The sequence below is a fragment of the Monodon monoceros genome, unplaced genomic scaffold, assembly GCF_005190385.1.
Source record: "Monodon monoceros isolate NGI ecotype Baffin Bay Population unplaced genomic scaffold, NGI_Narwhal_1 Super_Scaffold_16, whole genome shotgun sequence".
Classification (NCBI taxonomy): domain Eukaryota; kingdom Metazoa; phylum Chordata; class Mammalia; order Artiodactyla; family Monodontidae; genus Monodon; species Monodon monoceros.
Genome location: NW_021703772.1, coordinates 94894131 through 94917318, shown reverse-complemented (window position 1 = coordinate 94917318; position 23188 = coordinate 94894131). Strand labels below are relative to the sequence as shown.

At 46.9% G+C, this 23188-nt stretch overlaps 1 protein-coding gene across 7 annotated transcripts in view; it reads left to right on the top strand.

The window, feature by feature from the left end:
• Nucleotides 1–5864: 5864 nt before the first annotated feature.
• MGAT5 (alpha-1,6-mannosylglycoprotein 6-beta-N-acetylglucosaminyltransferase) overlaps nucleotides 5865–23188 on the top strand; it is a 372873-nt gene continuing 355549 nt past the window's right edge. For 6 of the 7 annotated variants that reach the window (XR_003794033.1, XR_003794037.1, XR_003794036.1 and 3 more), the window contains exon 1: nucleotides 5866–6167. The gene's annotated coding sequence lies outside the window, so the exon portion shown is untranslated. Of the gene's footprint in view, nucleotides 6168–23188 lie in introns of all 7 variants that reach the window. The other variant, XM_029226054.1, reaches the window with a different exon arrangement.

The window sequence follows — 23188 nt, the reverse complement described above, 5'->3', positions numbered from 1 at the left end:
CATCCCTCATCTATCTCATGGGGCCACTGGGCTAAACTGATGGAAACATTCCTTCTCATAGCAATGGCAAGAGCTCAAAGACAGTAGAAAATGTGAAAGACCATTTGAGGGCATCACTTGCCTCTTTCTATTAGCCAAAGCGAGTCACAGGGCCAAGCTCAGAGTCCACGGGTGAAGAGGACACCCCCCTCTCAGAGAGAGGGCACTGCCCAGTTCCAAGGAGGGGTGAAGAACTGAGGCCTGGGATAGGCTGAAAAAAGCACCACAGAGATGTTACATCCTAGTCTCTGCAACCTTTGAATATTACCTCATATGGCAAAAGGGACTTTACAGATGTGATTAAGGATTTTGAGATGGAGAGATTATCCTGGATTTTCTGGATTTGCCCAATGTAACCTCAAGGGTCCAATGTAAGAGTGAGGTAAGAGATTAGAGTTAGAAGAAGGATGAGGCACAATGGTAGCAGAGGGAGGAAAGGAGCCAAGGACGGAAGACAACTTCCAGAAGTTGGAAGGGGCAAGGAAACAGAATGTCCTCTAAAGCCTCCAGGAGAAACGCAGCCCTGTCAACACCTTGATTTTAGACTTCTCACCTCGAAATTGTAAGAGAATAAATTTCTGTTGTATTAAGCCACTACGTTTGTGGTAATTTGTTAGATCCGCAATCGAAAACCAGTACAGATTTTGCTGGTATCTGGGTGTGAGGTGCTGCTGTAACAAATACCTCAAAATGTGGAAGTGACTTTGGAATTGGATAATTGGTGGATTATGGAAGAAGTTTAAGATTGCCTTGAATACACTGTTAGTAGAAATATAGATATTAAAGACTGCTGGTGAGGGCTTGGGAGGAAATGAGGAATATGTTATTAGAAATTGGAGGAAAGAGGATTCTTGCTATCTAGTGGCAGAAAGGTTAGGTGAATTGTGTCCTCTATTTACACGGAAAGAAGAATTTGGCAGTGATGAACTTAGATATTTGACTGAAGAGATTTCCAAGCAAAGTGGTGAAGGGTGTCACATGGCTTATTCTTATTGCTTGTAGTAAAATGCAAGAAGAAAGAGATAAATTGATAAAAGTACGATTAGGCAAATAGAACCAGGACTAAGTGACTTTTGGAAATTCTCAGCCTGTCCAGATTTTGGCTAAAAGTAGGAGATTTACTGTCAGGAAAGCATGCGCTGGAGAGAAAGCCAAGGATGTGGCTGCACAATTTTTTGCTAGAGCCTGGGAATAATGTATGTATATTTCAGTATTTTGTCTTTGACGAGATTACGCATGTGGCTCATCAAACTCCTCAGCCAGCCACCTCATAGATTTATCCGGGGAAAGTCTGCGCAGAAACCTCTTGTCTGATGGAGGAAATGTCTGTGATGCGGGACTGTTGAACTGATAATATTCGAAGAGATTCTGAACTTTGAGTTGATGCTGTAATGAGTTGAGATGTTGGGGCGTGTTGGAAAAGGGTGAATGTATTTTGATGTGGGATGCATGTAAATCTTTGGGGTCCAGGAGGCAGACTGTGGTGAGCTGAGTGAGGATCCTCCAAAGATGTTCACAGCCTAATCTCTGGAACCTGTGACTCTTACGTTATATGGCAAAAGGGACTTTGCGGCTATGACTATTAAGGATCTTTAGGTGGGATGATCATCCTGTATTATCTAAATGGTCCCTAAATATAATCACAGGGTTCTTCTAAGACAGAGGTAGTGAGAAAGTGATGGGATGACAGAAGCAGAGATTGGAGTTGCGTAGCCAGTGGCTAAGGGACGCTGCGGCCTCTAGAAGCTAGAAGAAGCAAGGAATAGATTCTCTCTTAGATCCTCCAGAAGGAACCAGCTCTGCTGACACCTTGATTTTATCCCCTTAATACTCGTTTTGAACTTCTGACCTCCAGGACTGTATATGATAATACCTTTGTATTATTTTAAGCCACCAAATTTGTGGTAATTTGTTACAGCAGCAACTGGAAACTAATAAAGCACCATTAATACAATCATACATAGGAAGAAACCTAACTCCCCTGTTTTTACATATAATGTCATCTTAAGCATTATGATTATTTTAAAAAGATCCTAGGGCTTCCCTGGTGGCGCAGTGGTTGGGAGTCCGCCTGCCGATGCAGGGGACACCGGTTCGTGCCCCGGTCCGGGAGGATCCCACATGCCGCGGAGCGGCTGGGCCCGTGAGCCATGGCTGCTAAGTCTGCGCGTCCAGAGCCTGTGCTCCGCAACGGTAGGGGCCACAACAGTGAGAGGCCCGCGTACCGCAAAAAAAAAAAAAAAAAAAATAAAAAAAAAAAAAAAAAATATATATATATATATATATATATATCCTATATCATTTTAAGGTATGCAGTTTGTGAACACTAACATTCTCAAGTGTCATTTGACTTCATACTGGGACCAACTTGTCTTCCAAGAGAAGGCATCTTTCCTTTAAAAATGCAAGTGACTAATAGGATCTGAAATACAGAAACTTCCTTTATAAGCAAAGGAAACTAAAGAGTTTAAGTTTAAAAGTTAAAGTTAAAAATTATCTGTGATGGAACAACAATCATTAATGTAGGAGTGTTAGGAGTCACTCAGGATTACATACTGGATAATTCCCAAGCCATTAAAGGTAGATCAGGTCCTGGGCAGGAAAAAATTCATTTGTTTATTTTACAGAGAGCTGCTCCAAGACTGAATCACATGGGTCTCAGCTTTACAAGGTTTACATACACAATTGTTATTTTGCTGCTTATAATTTTCAATTTGAATAGGTCAGGAAATGTAGTTTATCTGTAGTAACTTAAGTATCCCCTTTAGTTTTAGTTTTTTTTTTTTTTGCGGTACGCGGGCCCCTCACTGCTGTGGCCTCTCCCGCCGCGGAGCACAGGCTCCGGACGTGCAGGCTCAGCAGCCATGGCTCACGGGCCCAGCTGCTCCGCGGCATGTGGGATTTTCCCGGACCGGGGCACGAACCTGTGTCCCCTGCATTGGCAGGCGGACTCTCAACCACTGCGCCACCAGGGAAGCCCTCCCCTTTAGTCTTTAGTGTGCTTTTCATAGTGGTTTCTTTTTTTTTTTTTCAGCGTTCATTTTATTTTTTATTTTTTAAACATCTTTATTGGAGTATAATTGCTTTACAATGGTGTGTTAGTTTCTGCTTTATAACAAAGTGAATCAGCTATACATATACATATATCCCCATATCTTCAGAGTGGTTTCTGATCTTCATTTCTTCCTGGGGTAGGCAACACAGCATAGGAGAAATATTCTGGGCTCTGGAGTCCAGAAAACTTTCCATTTAATCCTGACTGACTCTACTCAGTCGTGCCTTCTGGTGGACATGTTACCTAACTTTTCAGAGTCTTGTCTTCTTCTTCTATAAAATGGGTATAGTAAAATCTGCTCCATGAGTTGTTATAAAGATTAACATAATTCACATAAAACTTGATAAGTGATGCTGAGAAACAATGGACTTGGCTGTGTGGACAGAGTTGTGTTTTCTAAGTTTGTAACTGAGCAATTATCTGAAATATGGTACATGGGACAAATATGGAAAGAAATGAAGAACACTTAGTAACACCAGCAGACACTGTTGCATTTTTGTGAATCAATCCCAAACATCTTTCTTCCTTGAACCTAACATTATTGTTCACAAGTGATGGAAGTGCTGAAAATGAGTCACTGTTCACCAGGTAAGCCTGGCCTTGACCATCAGCTGCCAGGGCTTTCACTATTTTAACCCCACTGTGTTATTTTCTTCCTCTGTAATTTTGTTATCAGTTCTGTCTTGATAGGACGTGATGAAATATACAACTCCATCCTAGTAAGCATCTTTACTTCTATTCTACAAGCAGTGTCCTTTAGCAATTATTATAATTTACAAACTTAACTCTGTAAGAAAAACAATTGGGATAGTATAATTTCCCTGAAAGGCATTGCAAGTACATTATTCATACAAATAAATAGAATCTATGTAATACAAATATATATTATATAAATATATATGATGTGTGTACATATGAATATCACATCCTTATACTTTATTTCTCTATATACACAACTGTATAAAAAATATCCTGAAATAATAGCCATCTGTAATATCCTCTATAGCAGTGGGTCCGCAGAGTTTAAATGATTGATGTCTTTCAGAAATCTCTAGGCAACCAGGTGGTACAATTATTAACCACCCGCAGGAACTTGGCTTCAAAGCGAGTCTATTAGGATCAGAATCTGTACCATCCATATCCAAAGCACAGAAAGTCCTGGCCACCAGATGTCACCATTCTTCTATTTCCCTCCCAGTGCCCAAAGAGGGAGAGAGATGTTATTTTTCTTCCAAGGGACTGAGGGAAATACGTGCCTCCCAACATTCCTGGCATTTCACATAAAAGTCTTATTAAGAGGAATCAAACTGTCCATGCACATCTCCTTGCGGTTCTTGATCGTTACCTGGACACTTCCTGACAGCTGAGGATATAAGTGGCTGATAATTTGGGGCTCATCTGGTCAGGAATTGTTAGAGCCATTGCCTCCAGCTTGGAGTTAAAGGTAGGACTGACCTAATGTGCCTAGAGCCTAGAGTAACTCCGTGGAAGAGGTGCTACAGGGTGTGTTCTACTAAGATCCTGGAGACGGGAGACCTCCCCAACCAGCTGGGTGGCCCTGAGAGCTTACTTACAAAGTGAAGGACTTGGACTAAGTCATTTCTAGGGTCTAAGAATTCCATGATCTTCAGGTTTTAAACGCCTCTGCTCGGAAGGGTGGGCAGCAGAGTAGGGTGATCTGAGTTTAAGAAAGAAGACCCCAGGGGGGACAGTGAAATGGGGGTGGAGAAATTCTGCAGGGAAGGTAAGGGAAATTTGAACATAAACCTTCATACAGTGACTTGATGTAGTGACTGGTTACAGGGCTTGGAACTTGATGGGGTTATGAACCTTGTAATTTCCACCCCTAGGTAATTCACCAGGTCACTCTCATTCCATTCCAGATACTATACTTAACAAGGATCTGTAATGCTTAGCGTTGTACAGCATTCTGTCTCCTGGGGCTTGGTTGGATTTAATATGTGGTGTCAGTCAATGTTCTTTGTGGTGCCTTCAGGGTATGGGATGTGTTTTATTTCTTTCTGAATTTACAACAGTACAGTGTTCAGCTAGCCAGTCCAGAGTGTTCATAAAATCCGGGGGCGGGAGTGGGAAAGAGAAAAAGAAATGGAATTCATTTGTTGAGTGCCTACTATGTGCCAGGTTATTGCTAAGTACTTTACATATATTTTATTTCATCTTCAGAATAACCTCAAGAAGACCCATTTATTATGTTCGTAGATAAAGAAGTTGAATTCAAATGGTTAAGCGGGTTGCTCAAGGTCACAGCAACCAAGTGGCAGAAACATATACTGCTTCATAAAGCCCATTCTACAAAGATGGAAACTGAGGCTCAGGGCATTGATTCAAGCTGCCCGTCCGGTAGATGGTTGAGTCCATAATCTCCCGTCACTGAGCTTAACTGCTGGAAGGCCCCTGGTGCTGAGAGGCCTGGACTGCACCTCTCTGGAGGATGCATTGTCACATCAGCATTTGCACATTTGCCCCTGACCTTGCTAGAACAGTATTTGTGGCCGCGAAGTGTCTCCCTTGCTGCCTTCGGGTTGCGGAATTGAGAGGTTGGTAAAGTCCTCTCCGACAGGGTTGGTAGTTTGCAGACGGCCCCTGAGAGGCTGGGGCGTTCCGAATTGGCTGAGAGCTCCGCGGGGAGGGCGGGGAGTTTGCCGAAAGTCCCCGGCCGGAATCCCTGCCTTAGAGAGCTGCGAGCCCAGAAGCGGGGAGAAGTTGGAGAGGTCGAGAGGGGAGGGTAGGAAGAATTTGAAGCCAGACCCCCCCCCCCCGATCAGCTGAGCCCCCGAGGAGCGTCTCTGCAGTGTCTAGGCCGAGTGTGGACGCGCCGTGCGCGGCCCCGCCAGGGCTGAGAGTTTGCAGACCGTCCCTGCCGCGGCCCGCTCGGCGGCGGCCCTGCGGCTCCCGCGGCTGCCGCGGCGGCCCCGGGCTCGATCCAGCCCAGGTAGCCCCGCCGCAGGCTCGGGGTGCCGCGACCCCGTGCCCCGCGGAGCCTTGGGTCCCCCCGGGGACGGCAGCTGGCAGGCACTCCCGGCTGCTGCTGCTGCTGCTCCTCAACAAGGAGGTGAGAGCCAGTGGGTCGGGGCGATCGCGTCGCAGCTTTCCATCTCCACGGGGAGATGAACGTAGAGGGGACCGCGGAGGGCGCGGGGAGCTGGGCGCGGGAGGCGGGGGGAGAGTCTGCTCCGTGGGCTGCGCGGCTGGGGGCTTCCGCCCGCCGCCCCTCCGCCGCCTGCGTGGGTGCCCCGGACGCTCTGAGACAGCCAGGAGTGCAGCCGGGGACGCGCCTGGAGGCGCCCACCTACCCGGGGCAACCCCTTCTCAGGGGAGACTGCAGGCCCCCATGGCCCCTGGGAAGTGGGGGGTTTGGGCTTTTCAAGGGACTGTCCGGGGGAGGCTTTGGTTGCGCGGGCTGGAGGCGAGCGGCCAGGGATGGTAGAGGGGCGCTCGGACCGCGGAGGAGCCTGGTGGGGTCACGCTGCGGGTGTGGGCCAGGCTGGGGTCCCCGGGACCTGGGCGCGCAGGGCGGACTCAGCCACCGGCCAGTGGGGAGGAACAACAAGGGAGGCTGGCTCCCGGCCCCGGGGGAAGGGGGATGCGGCGGGCGGGCGCTCTGGTCTTGGGGACCAGGGGAGCCCGGGGGTGCCCCCCACCCTTAAGGGACCTCCGTGGGCCCACGATCCCGCTGGCGCGCTCCGGAGGCTGCCTGGCCGGAGAGGCTGCGGGGAGCGCAGAGCCCACACCCGCGCACATAATCCCCGAGAGCATGCTCAGTGCAGCCCTGGGAACTTCCTGCCGAGTCGCGAGCCGCCCCGGCCCCCTCCTGGCCCCCTCCCGGCCCGCGGCTGGCAAACTTGGGGGCGCGGCGCCCTCCAGTCGCCCTTTCGCGTCCCCTCGGCCCTTGCCTCGCCTTTGCCCGGCTCCCAGGGCTGCTCTCGCCGGTCGCCCCCGCGGCCGAGAATGGGGGCGTGGACGTTACCCCCAGCTTCCCGAGGTCAGGTCCGAGGCCGGGTGGCCAGAGGCCTGGATGTGAGGCCTCTTGATGGGGGCACCGGCTCGCGATGCGCTCGCCGCGCGCACAGACCGGGCGCCGTGAGCAGACCGGGTGGAAGGGGGTGTGTGAGCCCGAGGACGTTCGCTCACACACTCGCTGTCACACACAATGCCGTGGTTTCGTAGCTGCCGCGCGGAAGAGGGAAGAGGTGGCGCTTGCATTGCCGGGCCGCGTTTGTAGCGCCAACAGGGTGCTGGGCGCTTGGGCACTGCGGTAACCTGGAGACGCATAAGGTTTTCAGAAATGCCGGAGTCGAGGTCTGTGGCCGGGTACTCCTGACATTGACTGCCAGGCCCGGCCCAGGGCGGACGCCGCTGTCTGCACCCGGCTCTGGCGGCACAGTTAGGGAAGGCTGGGCACTTCTGGGGCTGTGAAGTTGAGGAGGGGAAAGCTGAGGTTTGTGCGGGGTTCCGTGGCATGACAGCACTGCACCTGTAAACAACTCAGATCCAAGTGTTAGAGGTAGGATCTCATTCTCTAGAGAGGCAAGTGGGAAGCTGGTGCGACCCACCCCCGTTCATTGTCAGGACCTGAGGGACTTGGTGGGTTTTTACTCCGAGAGACACACCCCCTACCGCCCACCTCCCCCCCACCCTCTCCCCAGTTTAGCTACCCACATCCTGAGCCTTGACTCAGGATCAGAACTTCCTTGTCTTTGATTGGAGAAAATCACCAAACTGTTTCCCATGATAGGCACACCATCACAGATCTTTCTTAATAAATAAATTTTCGTACCACCTTCCCCCCCCCCCACCCCAAACCGCAGATTCTTTTTGCTGTTATTGTTCAGGGCTGAGATAGGCTCCCTCAAATTTGTTTGGCTTGGTTAGGATTAGAGCACAGCTCTCCTTTCTAGAGGCCTTTTTAGTTTCTCCAGTTACCAACTTGATGTCCGTGCAGTCAACTTGAAGAGGAGAGGCCCTGAGCAAGGAGGTGATGGCAGAGCGGGAAGAGGGTGACCTTTTTGCCTCTTGGAGGGACAGGGCAAGAGGAGAAGGATGCTGCTCTGCCCCGATCCCTGGCTCTGGCAGAGCTGGGTGCCTGGACAGAGGTTTGGGCTTTTCTTTTCTTCCCCTCCTTTGTTCCAGCCCGCCTTCCTGAGTTTGGGACACTTGTGACTAGAGTCACTGGAAGAAAGGCGTCTGCAGTCCTGCTTTGGGGCTTGGCAGGGTTCACACCTACACAAGCAGCTGCAGGTTGGTTTTAAGGTGACTGTAGTCTCAGGAGGGCTGGTGGCTCTGCTCAGATCTGCCAGTTGCATCTGTGTTCCAGCCTCGTGGGCCTCTGAATCGCCTCAGCAGTGCGCATTTCAAGTGCTTTGTGTTTGGAAGTGTGAATATAGTACTCATTTATATATATTCACACATCCGTATATACGTTTTTATAAAGAAGCGTGTGCATATGTATGTGCATATGCAGTGTTCTTTGGTAGCATCTTGGAGCTGGAAAGGACCTCAGGAGATCACAAGAATTCAAATTTGCTACCTTCCCATTCAGTTTTCTCAGTTTAAAAATAACCAGCCAGCCTTCTGCCCAGCTGGCCTCCAAAAGCATTGCAACAGCAGAGTTCCCCTGTGATCCTAGCCAAGGGGGCCTTTGGTTCCTGGCCTTTGGTTCCTCCACTGAGAAGTGAGCCTCCTCGCGATCATTCTAGATGTCACTCTGATATTTGACATGACTTTTCCTAATGTTCCATGTGGTTCGGGATCTAAGTCACTGCAGAGTCACTCTCAGGTTGATTTTTTGGGGGGGGGGGGACAGACAGTGACCAGTATCCCCTGCAGAGATGTCTGGAAAATGCCCGGAGCAGTTTTCCCACCCCAAGTCTTGCTTGGGTTGGAAAGTTCCTGTCCTTTTGCACTCTGGTCCTCCAGGCAGGTAGTTGCTCTGCTCCTTCCCTAGAGGCCTAAAGAGCATTGAGGACTCTTATTCCGTCCTCTTTGTGTGTCTTGGCTTACTGGCTGTAGGAGGGTGGCGTGGTGGTTGGAGGTGGCGTTCTGAGCCGATGTTGTCACAGTAGCTCTCCGGAAAGCCTGTGCTGTCAGGAGGATTATCTCTGGGGTTTGTTATAGGGGATGGCAAAGTTTGGGGAAGGGTCCCGGTGTCAGGTGACACCAGGTGTCAGCCAAAAGTAACAGTTTTGGCTGAAGGAAGGTGTGTGTGTTTCAGAATCTAGGTACTTTAGGGAATTCCCTGGCTGTCCAGTGGTTAGGACTGTGCGCTCTCACCCCGAGGGTCCGGGTTTGATCCCTGGTCGGGGAACTAAAATCCAGCAAAAAAAAAAAGATATAGAATCTAGGTACCTTAAAAAAAAGAGAGGTAATACCTTTATATTTGGGGGAGAGTGCCAGGTGGGTGACAGTGGAGAGGTGTGGGTCAGAAATAAATTTGGTACTTGCCAGGGCACGTTTTACTAGGCTGCCTTTAAAGTTCATAATTGCTTTGAAGTATAGAGTCACTCTTTTTTTTTTTTTTTTTTTCAGTACGCGGGCCTCTCACTGTTGTGGCCTCTCCCACTGCGGAGCACAGGCTCCGGACGCGCAGGCTCAGCGGCCATGGCTCACGGGCCCAGCCGCTCCGCGGCATGTGGGATCTTCCCGGACCGGGGCACAAACCCGTGTCCCCTGCATCGGCAGACGGGCTCTCAACCACTGTGCCACCAGGGAAGCCCTAGAGTCACTCATAATAGCCAGAAGATGGCTTCAGTTAAAAAGAATTTTTTAAAAAATTGAAGTGTAGTTGATTTACAAGGTTGTGTCAATCTCTGCTGTACAGCAAAGTGACTCAGTTATACACATATAGACATTCCTTTTTTATATTCTTTTCTGTTATGGTTTATCCCAGGATATTGAATAAATGGCTGAACTTTTAAATTCCTGTTTGAAATTGAGTCTAGATCTCCCTAAACCCCTCTTCTTAAAGTTGCTAATCTAAGCCATGTCCTCATACTATGTCACATCCTGGGTCAACACGCAAAGTCCAAGCATAGTTGTGACCTCAGTGCCAGCTGTAGGTTCTCATGGGGTGTTTATCAGGCAGCCACCTTGAGCCATACATGGTGGGCGCTGGTGCTGGGTATGAAGGCGTACATCCTCCTTCAAAATTACCGTCTCACTTTTAATTCATCTCACCTTCTCTTTCAGTATATTAAGGCAAATTAATAGCTCTTGGAAAGCCGCCAAAATGGGTCCCAGGAGCCTTAGTACTGTAACCACGTTCTCAGCTGGAAGAGTTGGGACTCCATCTCTATTTGCCAACTTGGACTGTTGTATTTATGTGTTTGTTTTTTCATTTCCACAACGAAGTGCCTCCTTCCCCGACTTTGTCATATCTGGAAAGCTGTATGTGTGCATGGGAAGGGTTGGAGGAATCACTTTATTTCTTCAAAATCCCACCGCTCTCTTGTCTGAACACCTAACCTTCTGGAAAGAGAACCAGGGTCCTTCCTATCCGGGCCCTTTGTCCAGCCTCACAGATCTGGACGAGCAAGAGGGATAAGCTATCTGGGCTGGGTTTGCGGGGGGCAGGGTGCAGTTCTCCCTGTAAATGGGCACCCCCAGCAGTTAACGCCTGCTGGACCTTGGCCCCAGCTGGGGCGGTTACCTAGGATGGCTAAGGAGTATTTCTCCACCCTGTTGCTCATGAACTCAGGAGCGAGGTGTATGCAAGTACTTCGTTACCTGTAAGAGTTAAGTACTGGTGTTTGCAACTGATTTACTTTTTCAAAAATGTCAGCATTTCAGCGTTATCCGTAGAAGAATAACAGCCTCACTGATTTACACCCTCTGTAATTTGGGGGCGATGGCCGCTGAGGGCATGGGTACCGCCGCCCACTGACTCCTGCCTAAGCTCCGCCCACCGACTCCTGCTTAAACGCCACTCCTTAGGGCTGCATTCTCGGCATAGCCGCTTCTAAGGCCTGGCATGCTGGTAAGATGCTTTTTTAATATCCCACACAGAACAGTGCTCCGCTATGATAGTTTTGGCTCTCTTTCATGTCTCCGTCCACCCATGGGAGTGTGTTATGTTGGTGATCAGCGGAGATGGTATGTCTGGGTGGAGAAGTGTCGAGAGCAGGTGGGCGAGGAAACTCGGAGCGATGGTGATGAAAAATGTATCTGTATCTTCTAGAGGTGACACGATTGCAAAGGCTTCTTTCTTCTCCCATTTACTCCTCGCTACAACGCCGAGGTGGATGGTATTGTTATTCCCAGTTTCCACAGTAGGGAGACTGAGGAATTGGGAGGTTGTGAAAGCTGGCCAGGGCCACGCACAGCTAGCCACTTGCGGCAGGGTAAGGATTCGAACCCGGGTGGTCTAGGTCCCGAGCCCGCGTTAGCTGGACTGTGCTTAGTTGTTTAGGCTAGCAAGCTCACCCTGTACTGGCCAGCGCCGGCTTTCCAACCAAAGCCAAGAGGAGTCTTAGGCACTCAGGGGTTGGAAGGGACCTCAGGGAGATCTCCCTGCGTCCTTTCTCTTTTTAGCTGCGGTCCTGGAGGTGCAGGGAGGTAGAAGGACTTGCTCGAAGTCCCTCTGGCTGACAGCAGTGGCCAAACTGGGCCTTGGTCCCTCAGGGACAAGTGACAACAGCTGATAACAGATGTGTGCCTGCCTTGTTTAGAGAAATGACCCAGGAAGAGAATGTGATGGTCATTTGGCGTCTGTCCCACCCACTCGCAGAACCCTGTGTGCTCACACCCAGCCTCACCCTGCAATCTGGTGGGGAACAGGTGGGTGTGCCCCACTCCTTTCTCCAGCCCCAAATGGGAGGATGTAAGCAACTTACGTGCCTTTACATGAGGTGCTCCCTTGCTCATGTCACCTTTTAAGTTTGACATCTTAGGAATTTGGCCCGGGATGGATTTTACATTTCACTCTTAAATATTCATTTTCTCTCTCTCCCTCTGTCTCTCTGTGTCAGTCTCTGCAGTGTCAGTCTCTGTCTTACAGCTCCTGGCCCCTCTCAGTGTTGATTTCCACCCTTTAGGAGCATGGGGTGGGCCGGGGGTAACCTGGCAGAGGAGTCAGGGCTATTTCTCAACATTTCCAAGGAAGGGCCTGTGAAGACATTCCCTTAGTATCTGTGGGATCCTAGAAAGAGAGCTAAGGCCCTGCAAAATATTCCTCCGACCACCGGGATTTTCGTGCTTCGTGGAATTTTCCCATTTGGCGTGCCAGCAAGCACCATTTCCTTTCATCTTATTCCTTACATATGACCGGGCTTGCATCAGACATGACATTGCTCTCACCTGTTCCTGATTCTGAACATTTCTGGTTAATACATAGTCCCTAGCTGCTCAAAAGCTTAAAGTCTAGGCCTGGTCAGGGCCCACACAGAAGAGTTAAGTTCAGTTATAAAGCAGTATGCAAATGAAGAACACATTAATTCAGCCCATATGACCGCTTTGGGCTTCAGTTCTTATGTTGGAAAGTAGGAGGGGATTGAACGAGCTCCAACGTTCTGTTCAGTCCTAAAGTTGTATAATCTTACACATGTGGCAAAGGAAGTGTAGAATAAAGAAATAAAATTCCCTTATTGAATAAAAAAAGATTGAGGAAAAACTCAAGTTGTTTTTGCCTTTGCTGGCAGAATCTTTAGTAGACAGTTGAAATGCTTACCTAAGAAGAACCAGCCCTTTATGATCACTATCTTTTGGGATGTGTGTTTTTGTATGTTTAGAAATAAGAGGCCACGGTCCGTCCTTCTCAGCCTAGAAATAACCGGCTTAGCCAGCTTCCCCTAGTGAAGCTATTTTTTTTTTCTTTCCCCTCTTGGGAAATTGAGATTCAAAGAGCAGAAGATGACCAGGCTCACAGAGTTCTGTGGTTCTGTGGCACAGCGCCCCGGGGAAAGTGGCTAAGAATTTGCACTGGACCAAATTCTCTGTATACCTTCATCGCTGCTTCCCTTTGAAACATCTATGTTGAAAGAATAGAGACGTTGATATCAGTCTCCTTGCAGCTGCTTTTTTTTTGGACCGTCTGTTATTTTCAACTCTGATTTTTTTGTTTACTAGTGTTTATTCCACTGAGGAGTTTTCTAAATGACCAATTCTTTCTCTTACACATCTTGTTTAGGAAAGCACTGTCTTTGCCTCTTGCTAAGTATGATCTTTCTGTTTTCCTTCCATACTTGTCTTAGTATTTGTGTTTGTATACTTCCCTTACCCCATCTCCTAGAATTTTTCAAAGCCACCAAGGTTAGAGGCGCCCTAAGTGGGGACTTGGAGGGGAAGGGATGCTTTCCTCCATCTCCCTCCCCAATATTGTTCATCATATGAGGAGTCCCATTCTGATGTGAGATCCTTTCAAACATAGCTTCCAGCCCCTCTGTCCATCGGGATGGCCTACCTTCTTTAACAGAGTTCTCAGCTCCAGCAACTAATAATGGTCCATTTCCCCCTCCTCCCCTTCTGTGATGCCTAACCACTGTGCTTGGTAGATTTAAAGGTGACATTATATGTGGGTAATCTTTCATGGTACATAATTTAGTACAGGCAAATGTTATCAACTTTCTTCTGTATTTCACCATTCCTTATTTCCTATTCTGATGGGAGCTCCAGAAAGGGAGAGTTTTTTTCCCCCAGGTTGGTTAAAAAGTTACATCTGGCTCCAGGGGTTTCACAGCAAGGAGTCTGGAGCTCTGTAGGTATGATCGGAAGCCGCATAGCCTTGCACGGGCCCGACACAAGAGTCACGTGATCAGCTGGGCAGCATGGTGTCATGCGTTAGCTCCGGCTCAGGCAGGTGGGGCCTCTCCGCAGTTAGAGGGCTGTCCTCAGGCAGGTCAGTTCGGCGCTGGGTGGTTCTGGTTTCTCTTCCATCAAATGAGGCATCTCTCAGTGTCTCCTGCATCTGTGGGATTCTACTAGTGTGACTTCCGGGCTGAACCCAGCACAGTCATCTACTGTAGTTTCTTTAATCTGTCCTTAAGAATATTCTTAGAGCTATTCCTAATTTTGGGGTCCTCTTTGTGCCGGTTTGGAGTTCTGTTTTTCAAATCAATCAGTGGACTTTTTGTACACTTTTTTATCCCTCACTGTGAGCATTATTTGTGGGCTCAGGAAGCCCAACAAATTGAGACTTTGTGTGTGTGTGTGTGTGTGTGTGTGTGTTCATGTCCACACACCACTAGGGCTTGTTACCTTATTGTCCTGTTATCTATAAACAGAAGTGGAAGTGATCAGAGTCGCAGCTGCGTATCTCTGGAATAGCCATCACTTAAATGAAACCTGTAGAAAGTTTCTGTGGGAGTAGTTTTAAAATATGGCTTTTCCCCTAGTACATGCTTGTCAGCTATAGCCAGGGGATCCTTGGAGATTGTATGGATAAATAATGATTTTTTTGTATTTCCCTGTGGCCTGCAATAAAGTGTTTTCCTGGTTAATGAGTTGCTTATTCGGTCATACTGCCTTTCCTTTCATTGCCCTTATAACCAGGATCAGATACAGCTTTCCGATTCTGATGCCATGCCTGGTTAGTGTTCTCCAGGTTCCACAGTCTCTTCCTCCTGGTTCAGTGGCTTCAAGAGAGACTTTTCTATTTCCTCATTGTCAGCCTTTGTATAAAGATGACAAGTTACATCATCTTTCTGTTACTGCTTTAACAAATAACAACAGACTGGGTGGCTTAAGGCAACACAAATTCATTGTCTTATTATGTTATGTTGTAGGTCAGAGGTCCAACACGGGTCTTACTGGCTAAAATCAAGTTGTCCATTCCTTCTAGAAGCTTTAGGGGAGAATCCTTTGCCTTGCCCCTTTATCTTCTAGTGGCTACACACATTTACAGGCTCCTGCCCGTTCCTCCAGCTTCAAAACCAGCAATGTTGGGCTGACTCCGTGTCCCTCTGCCATCAGGCTGGGACCACAGCGAGGAAAGATTCTCTGACTTTAAGGATCTATGTGATTAGATTGGTCCACCCAGATAATCCAGGATAATCTCGTTTCAAGGTCCATGGCTTCATCACACCTGTCCTGTATTCACAGGCTTCAGGGATTAGAATGTGGACCTCCTTGGGGGCCATTTTTTTGCTGCCACAGTCCCCAAAACTCTTTGTAAAGAAATGGTTTTCTAGTTTTTATGTGAAGGAACTGTACTTTTCTGTCGAGAAACTTCACTTCTCAGGAAATTTTCCTATTGCCTTTTTCCTCATCTTTTTGAATATATTTAAGCTAACTGTTTGCAAACAGTGTCTAAGATTTGAGATCTGAGGTGGCCAGACATTGAGCTACACACATTTCGTGTTCCGGCAGATGTTATGTTAGTAGTCCTATTTTTTTTTTTGCGGTACGTGGGCCTCTCACCGCCACGGCCTCTCCCGTTGTGGAGCACAGGATCCGGACGCGCAGGCTCAGCGGCCATGGCTCACGGGCCCAGCCGCTCCGCGGCACGTGGGATCTTCCCGGACCGGGGCACGAACCCGTGTCCCCTGCATCGGCAGGCGGACTCTCAACCACTGCGCCACCAGGGAAGCCCAGTAGTCCTATTTTTATGATGAGGAAACTGAGGTGCAAAGGAGACCTGCACAGGGTCATGTAGCCAGAAGTGGCGGAGCCAGGCTGCAGAACTGGATCACATTGATTCCAAAGCCTATGTTCTTTTCACTCTGCCTTCCTGCCTTAGAAGTGATAATGGAAAACCAAAGTGAGAAATGGTAATGGGAAAGCTTAAAATAATGTAAAATCTCTCTGCTTCTGCCAAGGTGATGATGACAAATAGTAAATAACGTCTGTGGCAGATTGATTGCGCTAATGGCCCCAATTAATGGCCTCCGTGTATCCACACTCTTTGCCTTGTAACTTACTAGTCCCCATCCTTCCCCTTCCCCACTACTGGCCACGTGACTGCTTTGGTTCCTGGGATGTTAGCAGATGCCATATAAACAGTTTAAGAGCCTACGAGTTTCTGATTGACCTTTTACACAGCTAGGCGTGCTCGCTCAGATCCCTGCCAGCCCCATGAAAGCGTGCCTGGGCTAGTCTAAGGGAGGGACTGAGAGATGCAGGGGAATGAGCCAAGTTGTGTCAGCTGAGGCTCTCCTGGACTAGCCAGCCCCCAGCTGAACTTCATGCTGGTCGAAGTCTCCTGAGCTTATCTTGCCAAGATTAGTTAAGCCTGTCCTAGGTCATCAGAACCAACCAGCCAGCTGACCTGTAGAGTTGTGGAAAGCATTGATGATTATTTTAAGCCACAGAGTTCTGGGGGAACTTTGTTATGCAGCCATTGCTAACTGATGCCCAGCTCAGATCAGATGTTTGCATAGCATAAGAAGCAGTTTTAGCATCCTTTTGAAGATCATTTTGGACTACTTGTAACTAATTCATATTCTTTTTTCAAATTTTAATATATTTTAAAATATTCTTTTAAGATTATACGTTAGGCTTAAGAACTTGCCCATTATATCTACCCCTTTTTCTTTCTTGTTTTTTAAACATGAAAGTCCTGTAAACTCTTATCAGTTTCAGTCAGAAGAAGACTTGTTTTTTTCTTCTCAAACTATTTAGTATCATTTCTAACATGGTGGCTTTTGACCCTCAACCTACGGTAAGAAATACATATTGACCAGAACTCACATATACATGTGTGTATAGCAGCAAGAAAACTTTCATGAGATAGTACCTACCCTTCTACCTCTCATGACCTCTGATGTTTTCTACCCTTTCATTTCCTGAAAAAATTCTGGTCTGGAGTCAGCGCTGTGGCCTGCCGCCCATTTTGTAAATAAGGTTTGGTTGGAACGCAAAGATTGTTTATGGCTGCTTTCAAGTTACAATGGTAGAGTCAAGCAGTTGTGACAGAGATATTTGGCCTGCAAAGCCTAAGGTATTTACTCTCCTGCTCTTGAAGACAAAGTTTTCTGACCCTTGTCCTGAATTGGTTTCATAACCCATTGGTGAGTTGTGAGCCTCCATTTAGAAGACACACCGTTCAAGGGACTATTAGCTCTCCTGATAACTCTTCTGGAAATTACACTAAACAAATCCGGCAGATGTGAAAACTAACCCTTTTCCTGTGTTACACTCAAATTCTCTGGTTTATTCACTTAGATTCAACAGTTAAGTTTTTGCTATTTAACGTTATACCTGATTGGCTTATACAGGAAACTTTTCAAGCTTTTCGGAAGTGTTTCATTATAAGCATGCTCCCCCCTCTCCCCGCTTTCTAATTTAAATGAGGCTTTCTTGTGGAAAGTAGCTGGCATTAAAATGGACACAAATTCTATTCAAGTGCTAGTTATTTATTCATTAGATTCCAGCAGTGCCTTTTTTTGTGATATAATGGAGTCCATTAGTGGAAGAGGTTGAACAACAGTCAGCTTGGGTTCTTTTAGAACACCTTTCTGAATTAGGGTGATATTAATTCTGAGCACAATAAAATTTAGAGACCTTAAATCATGGGCTTATGGAGTTGGAAAGTCTGTGGAAAAAATTTTTTTCCCTTTTTACTCAGATATCTAATTGGGCCCTTAAAGGCTAAATTTCTCCGATATCTAAATTTCCCAAGCCTGCCAGGGGAGGACAACATTGTTATTATGTTGTGTGGCTAATGAGACTGATGAGAAGGGGCTGAGGCAGAAGAGGCTTCAGAAGGATCTGGATCTGTCTTTCTAGACTCTGAAATGCCAGATGAAGAATGGGCACCGGCCCATTTATTTACTGGCAGTGAGAAGGGAGTCAAAACCACATGAGCTTCAAGTACAGCATGGGGAGCTTTGGTAAAAGTCTGAGCAGCGTCCCCCAAAGAAAGTAGGTTCTTCGAAAAACAATAGGTTCTTCTAAACTTGTTTTTTTTTTTTTTTTTTTTGCGGTACGCGGGCCTCTCACTGTTGTGGCCTCTCCCGTTGCGGAGCACAGGCTCCGGACGCGCAGGCTCAGCGGCCATGGCCCATGGGCCCAGCCGCTCCGCGGCACGTGGGATCTTCCCGGACCGGGGCATGAACCCGTGTTACCCTGCATCGGCAGGCAGACTCTCAACCACTGCGCCACCAGGGAAGTCCTTTCTAAACATTTTTGATGTGAGCTGCCCTCCTTAGTTCAGGTGGGTGGCCTTCCCAGCAGGTGATTGGACGTGTGTAATGAATAAGGACTCTTTTGGGTGCTGGCAACACAAACCCGCTGGAGCTTGCTTCAGCACAAGTGGAGAATTCACCTCAGGGCTACAGGAACAGAGCTGTGAGCTGCCAGCAGCCTGGGATCAAAGCTCTGGGGACCCCAGGGACCCCAGGAACCCCCTTGCTTCCTTGCTGCCTCCACCTGCCTCACTGCTTAATTCTCTTCCCTGCCTTGTTCTGCTTTTTGTGTCCCAAGGGCAGAACTCTGGGTAAGGGCGCTTGTTGCTGGGTAAGCCACTCAGCAAGACTGATCTTTCTCTTATTATGCAAATGCAAGTTTCCTGGGCAGTGTCCCCTGAGCGGTCCAGCTTGACGTCACCCAGAGGTGGGCAGAGCGTGGGTACTGCAATGTGGATTTTGGCTAGCTCTAGGGAGCTTATTGGGGGCATTTTAGAAATTTAGGGGACAGTTTTGGTTGTCAGTGAGTTAGGTGTGCTACTACCATTTACTGGATGGGGACCAGGGATGCCAACATCTGTGATGGGTAGAATAGTCTTACACCCCTACGTGTATCCTGTGTCTCACTATGAGACTATTACCATGGCTGTTGCCCCAGAATCATACCCCTGCCCCTCCCTTGAATAGAAACCAAATCTGATCTAAGTTTCAGGTGGAAGCTGCAAAGAGAGAAAAAAAAAAAAAAAGTGTTGGTTAGAATCAACTAGGCCCAAGATGACAGAAGATTTACCTTCCTGTAGACCTTGAGCCTCATTATACGCTCATTGTAATATATTAACATGCTAAGTGACACACCCACAGGCGCCATGACACTTGACGATTGCCACGACAGCCACTGGAAAAGCCCATGCAATGACTGAAAAGGAGAGTTGGTACAGTTCCAGGTCCAAACCACACCCCTCTTCTCAGATAACTCATCAATATTTCTCCCACTGTTTCCAAATCCCAATCTTTAATCTCCACCCTCCTATATATTTGGTGTCTCTGTCGGAATTGGGTTAAGTTGATTTGCAAACTAGGTTCCCTCTTCTCCAGTCTTTGGCTACTGAATACAGCTTGTGCTGTTCCAGTCTCAGCATTGGTTTGGTTATTGGCTACTCGAATCCAATCTGAAAAAGAGCATCCTCGGTGAAGACTAGGGGGGCTTTGCCTGGCGCAGGTCTGGTGGGCCAATTTGGTAACAAGATGATTGTGGATGACAAAACCCATTTATTACCTGAACCTAGAGACCTAACTTATACATGAAGAGTATTTTGCATGTTGCAAATAAACGTTGACTTTTCCAGTCAATGAAGAAAGATTGTGCTTTGTTTTATTGGGAAATTTACCAAGAGGTGTTTGCCATTTTGGAAACCCCCCCCATGACATCATATCACCTGTGGCAGTCCATACTTGTAACTCACCTGTTGTTTTATTTTATATAAAATACAAGCATCTAACAACTTCTTAAGCCTTCTAGATTGGTCTTGCCCAACTAATTGCATATTGAAATACATGTTCAGTTTGTTATAAATTATTTTCCTTTTATTCTCATTTATATTACTATTAAAGCAATAAATACATATGTTTGAAAATGTCTTTAGGAAGGTTATCTAAGAATTTGATTTCAGGGAGTAAAGGGGTGTTAGAAGTTTGCTATAAGCCTTGAACTCTGGGGCTAATAACGTTTAGAACACCGCACTAGGGGAAATGATTTGCAAAGTAATCCCCCCACCCGTGAGTCAACTGAATTAAATAACTCTTAACACTAACCGTTTAAAAAATAAAAAAACTGTAGCCCACACGTTGGGTACAACTGATGGAGAAAAAGGAAGTAGAGTTGTTGGCCCATTCTGCTTCTTCCATGGGTGGCCGACTCTCCTTGTGGTAGATCCTCCCTGCTCCCTTATAAGTGGTTGATTCTACTGCCGGGTTCCGGCTCTGTTGTGGGTCTCATGATTCTGGAAGAACCGTAAGAGTAGGGGATGAAATCAGATTATCGCATGAGTTTCATGTGAGCTACTGCAGCCCTCTTTGCAGAGATTCAAGGGGATCTGTGAGCTTGCATGGGAAAGTATTACACCTTGATTTTCACTCACCGCTAACCAAAATTGAGCAATCCCTTAACTTTTGGATGTTGGCCACAAACCACAGTAATATTAGCATTGTCTGTGACTTTGTCACCAATAGGAAGCCCATATTTTCATATCAGATTTTAGATGGCTAGCAGATAATCTTGAAATATCATGTTCATTATGACTTAGAAATTATGGTGGTTATTACATGCTGCTAGGTAGTGTTATTTAATGTATTAATAAACGAGCATATGTGTGGGGTTTTTTTAGCAATTTTATTTGTTTGTTTATTTATTTATTTATTGGCTGCGTTGGGTCTTCATTGCTGCGCGCGGGCTTCCTCTCTAGTTGCGGTGAGCGGGGGCTACTCTTCATTGCAGTGCACAGGCCTCCCATTGCGGTGGGCCCGCTTGTTGCAGAGCACGGGCTCTAGGTACCCGGGCTCAGTAGTTGTGGCGCACGGGCTTAGTTGCTCTGTGGCCTGTGGGATCTTCCCGGACCAGGGCTCGAACCTGTGTCCCCTGCATTGGCAGGCAGGTTCCTAACCACTGTCCCACCAGGGAAGTCCCAAGCATATGTGTTATTATGTCACAATTTTAAAAGTTTTTGGTAACCATATTTAAATATAATTGACTTCCTCTGTAATCCTATGTATTTTATTTTATACATTTCAAACATTTGGAGAAGGGGTACCATCTCACCTATCCGCCAAGGGGTGGGTCGTACAGAAATCGTGGAGTAGAATTGGGGAGCGCTCTGGACACTACACACCCCACCGCTGCGCTGTCTCTTCCATTCATTGAGGAGTTGACCACCTCGTGACTCAGCCTTTCCCCAAGACTGCCAGGTATGGGTGTAGAGGGGGTGTGGGCTTATCTGCAGTTGGCTCATTTTTTTCTTAGACCTGGTCAAAGAATTGTGCTCGATCTGCCCTTGGGTCATTCTTTTATCATACAAAAGGAGGCAAGTTTGTCAGAACAGTCCTCTGGCAAGGCTTGTATTGATCACTACTCCATACAAGATGCATTTAAAGCCAAACGGACTGATTATCTGAATCCTTAACAGAAGTGTGGTTTCTGGTTCTGCTTTTCAAGTGGAGAAAACCCACAGACATTCTGCAGGAGGAGTCCCTGTGTACAGCCCAACTTCTGTTTCCCTCTTTGTGCACTTCAAAGTGATAGAATCACAGCACGGCCCTATGAAGTACCCCATTGCCCAAGAAATATGTTGCGTAAACGGCTGCCTGGGTGTTTTCCTGATTTGCGGGGGAAGGGGCATTTCTCAGAAAGCAGGGTTTGGGGTGGAGGTAGACAGCTTCCTAAGGGGTGCCCTTTGTCCTGGTTGCTACCTTGCTGCCCAGTGAGTCCACCTTAGAGGCTGTGCCCCAGCTGTAACTGGATTTCTGGGAGTGGCGTCAGCCTTTTTCTGTTTCTGGAAACTTCTGCTGAGAGGAAAATGACTTTGCCACAGAGTAGCTTACTGCACCGTTCTTCGAGTCATTGCTGTGCTGCCATGTGCATCTTTTTCCTCTCACAGCTTCTAAATCTATATTTAGAGCATGAAAATGCTGAACATTTCCTTTCTAATTCTTTAGAAGCTAATCATGGGAGGGATCTTCACACATCCAATACTACTAATACCTTGGGCAATCATATAAAATAATAATGGGAATCATATTGTTTGGTTCTTTGTTTCAGAAAATATTATAAGATTGGAATCGAATAGTTTCAAATGTTGTGCCTTCATTTTTCTGTGGGTTTAGTTATTTTGTTGTTATTTTTTTAAAAAAATTTTAACATCTTTATTGGAGTATAATTGCTTTACACTGGTGTGTTAGTTTCTGCTTTATAACAAAGTGAATCAGTTATACATGTTCATATGTTCCCATATCCCTTCCCTCTTGTGTCTCCCTCCTTCCCACCCTCCCTATCCCACCCCTCTAGGTGGTCACAGAGTACCGAGCTGATCTCCCTGTGCTATGCGGCTGCTTCCCACTAGCTATCTACCTTACGTTTGTTAGTGTATATATGTCCATGCCACTCTCTCGCTTTGTCACAGCTTACCCTTCCCCCTCCCCATATCCTCAAGTCCATTCTCTAGTAGGTCTGTGTCTTTATTCCAGTCTTACCCCTAGGTTCTTCATGACATTTTTTTTCCTTAGATTTCCATATATATGTATTAGCACACGGTATTTGTCTTTCTCTTTCTGACTTACTTCACTCTGTATGACAGACTCTAGGTCCATCCACCTCACTACAAATAACTCAATTTCATTTCTTTTTATGGCTGAGTAATATTCCATTGTATATATGTGCCACATATTCTTTATCCATTCATCCGATGATGGACACTTAGGTTGCTTCCATCTCTGGGCTATTGTAAATAGAGCTGCAATGAACATTTTGCTACATGACTCTTTGAATTATGGTTTTCTCAGGGTATATGCCCAGTAGTGGTATTGCTGGGTCATATGGTAGTTCTATTTGTAGTTTCTTAAGGAACCTCCATACTGTTCTCCATAGTGGCTGTATCAATTTACATTCCCACCAGCAGTGCAAGAGTGTTCCCTTTTCTCCACACCCTCTCCAGCATTTATTGTTTCTAGATTTTTTGATGATGGCCATTCTGACCGGTGTGAGATGATATAGTTTTGATTTGCATTTCTCTAATGATTAATGATGTTGAGCATTCTTTCATGTGTTTGTTGACCATCTGTATATCTTCTTTGGAGAAATGTCTATTCAGGTCTTCTGCCCTTTTTTGGATTGGGTTGTTTGTTTTTTTGTTATTGAGCTGCATGGACTGCTTGTAAATTTTGGAGATTAATCCTTTGTCAGTTGCTTCATTTGCAAATATTTTCTCCCATTCTGAGGGTTGTCTTTTGGTCTTGTTTATGGTTTCCTTTG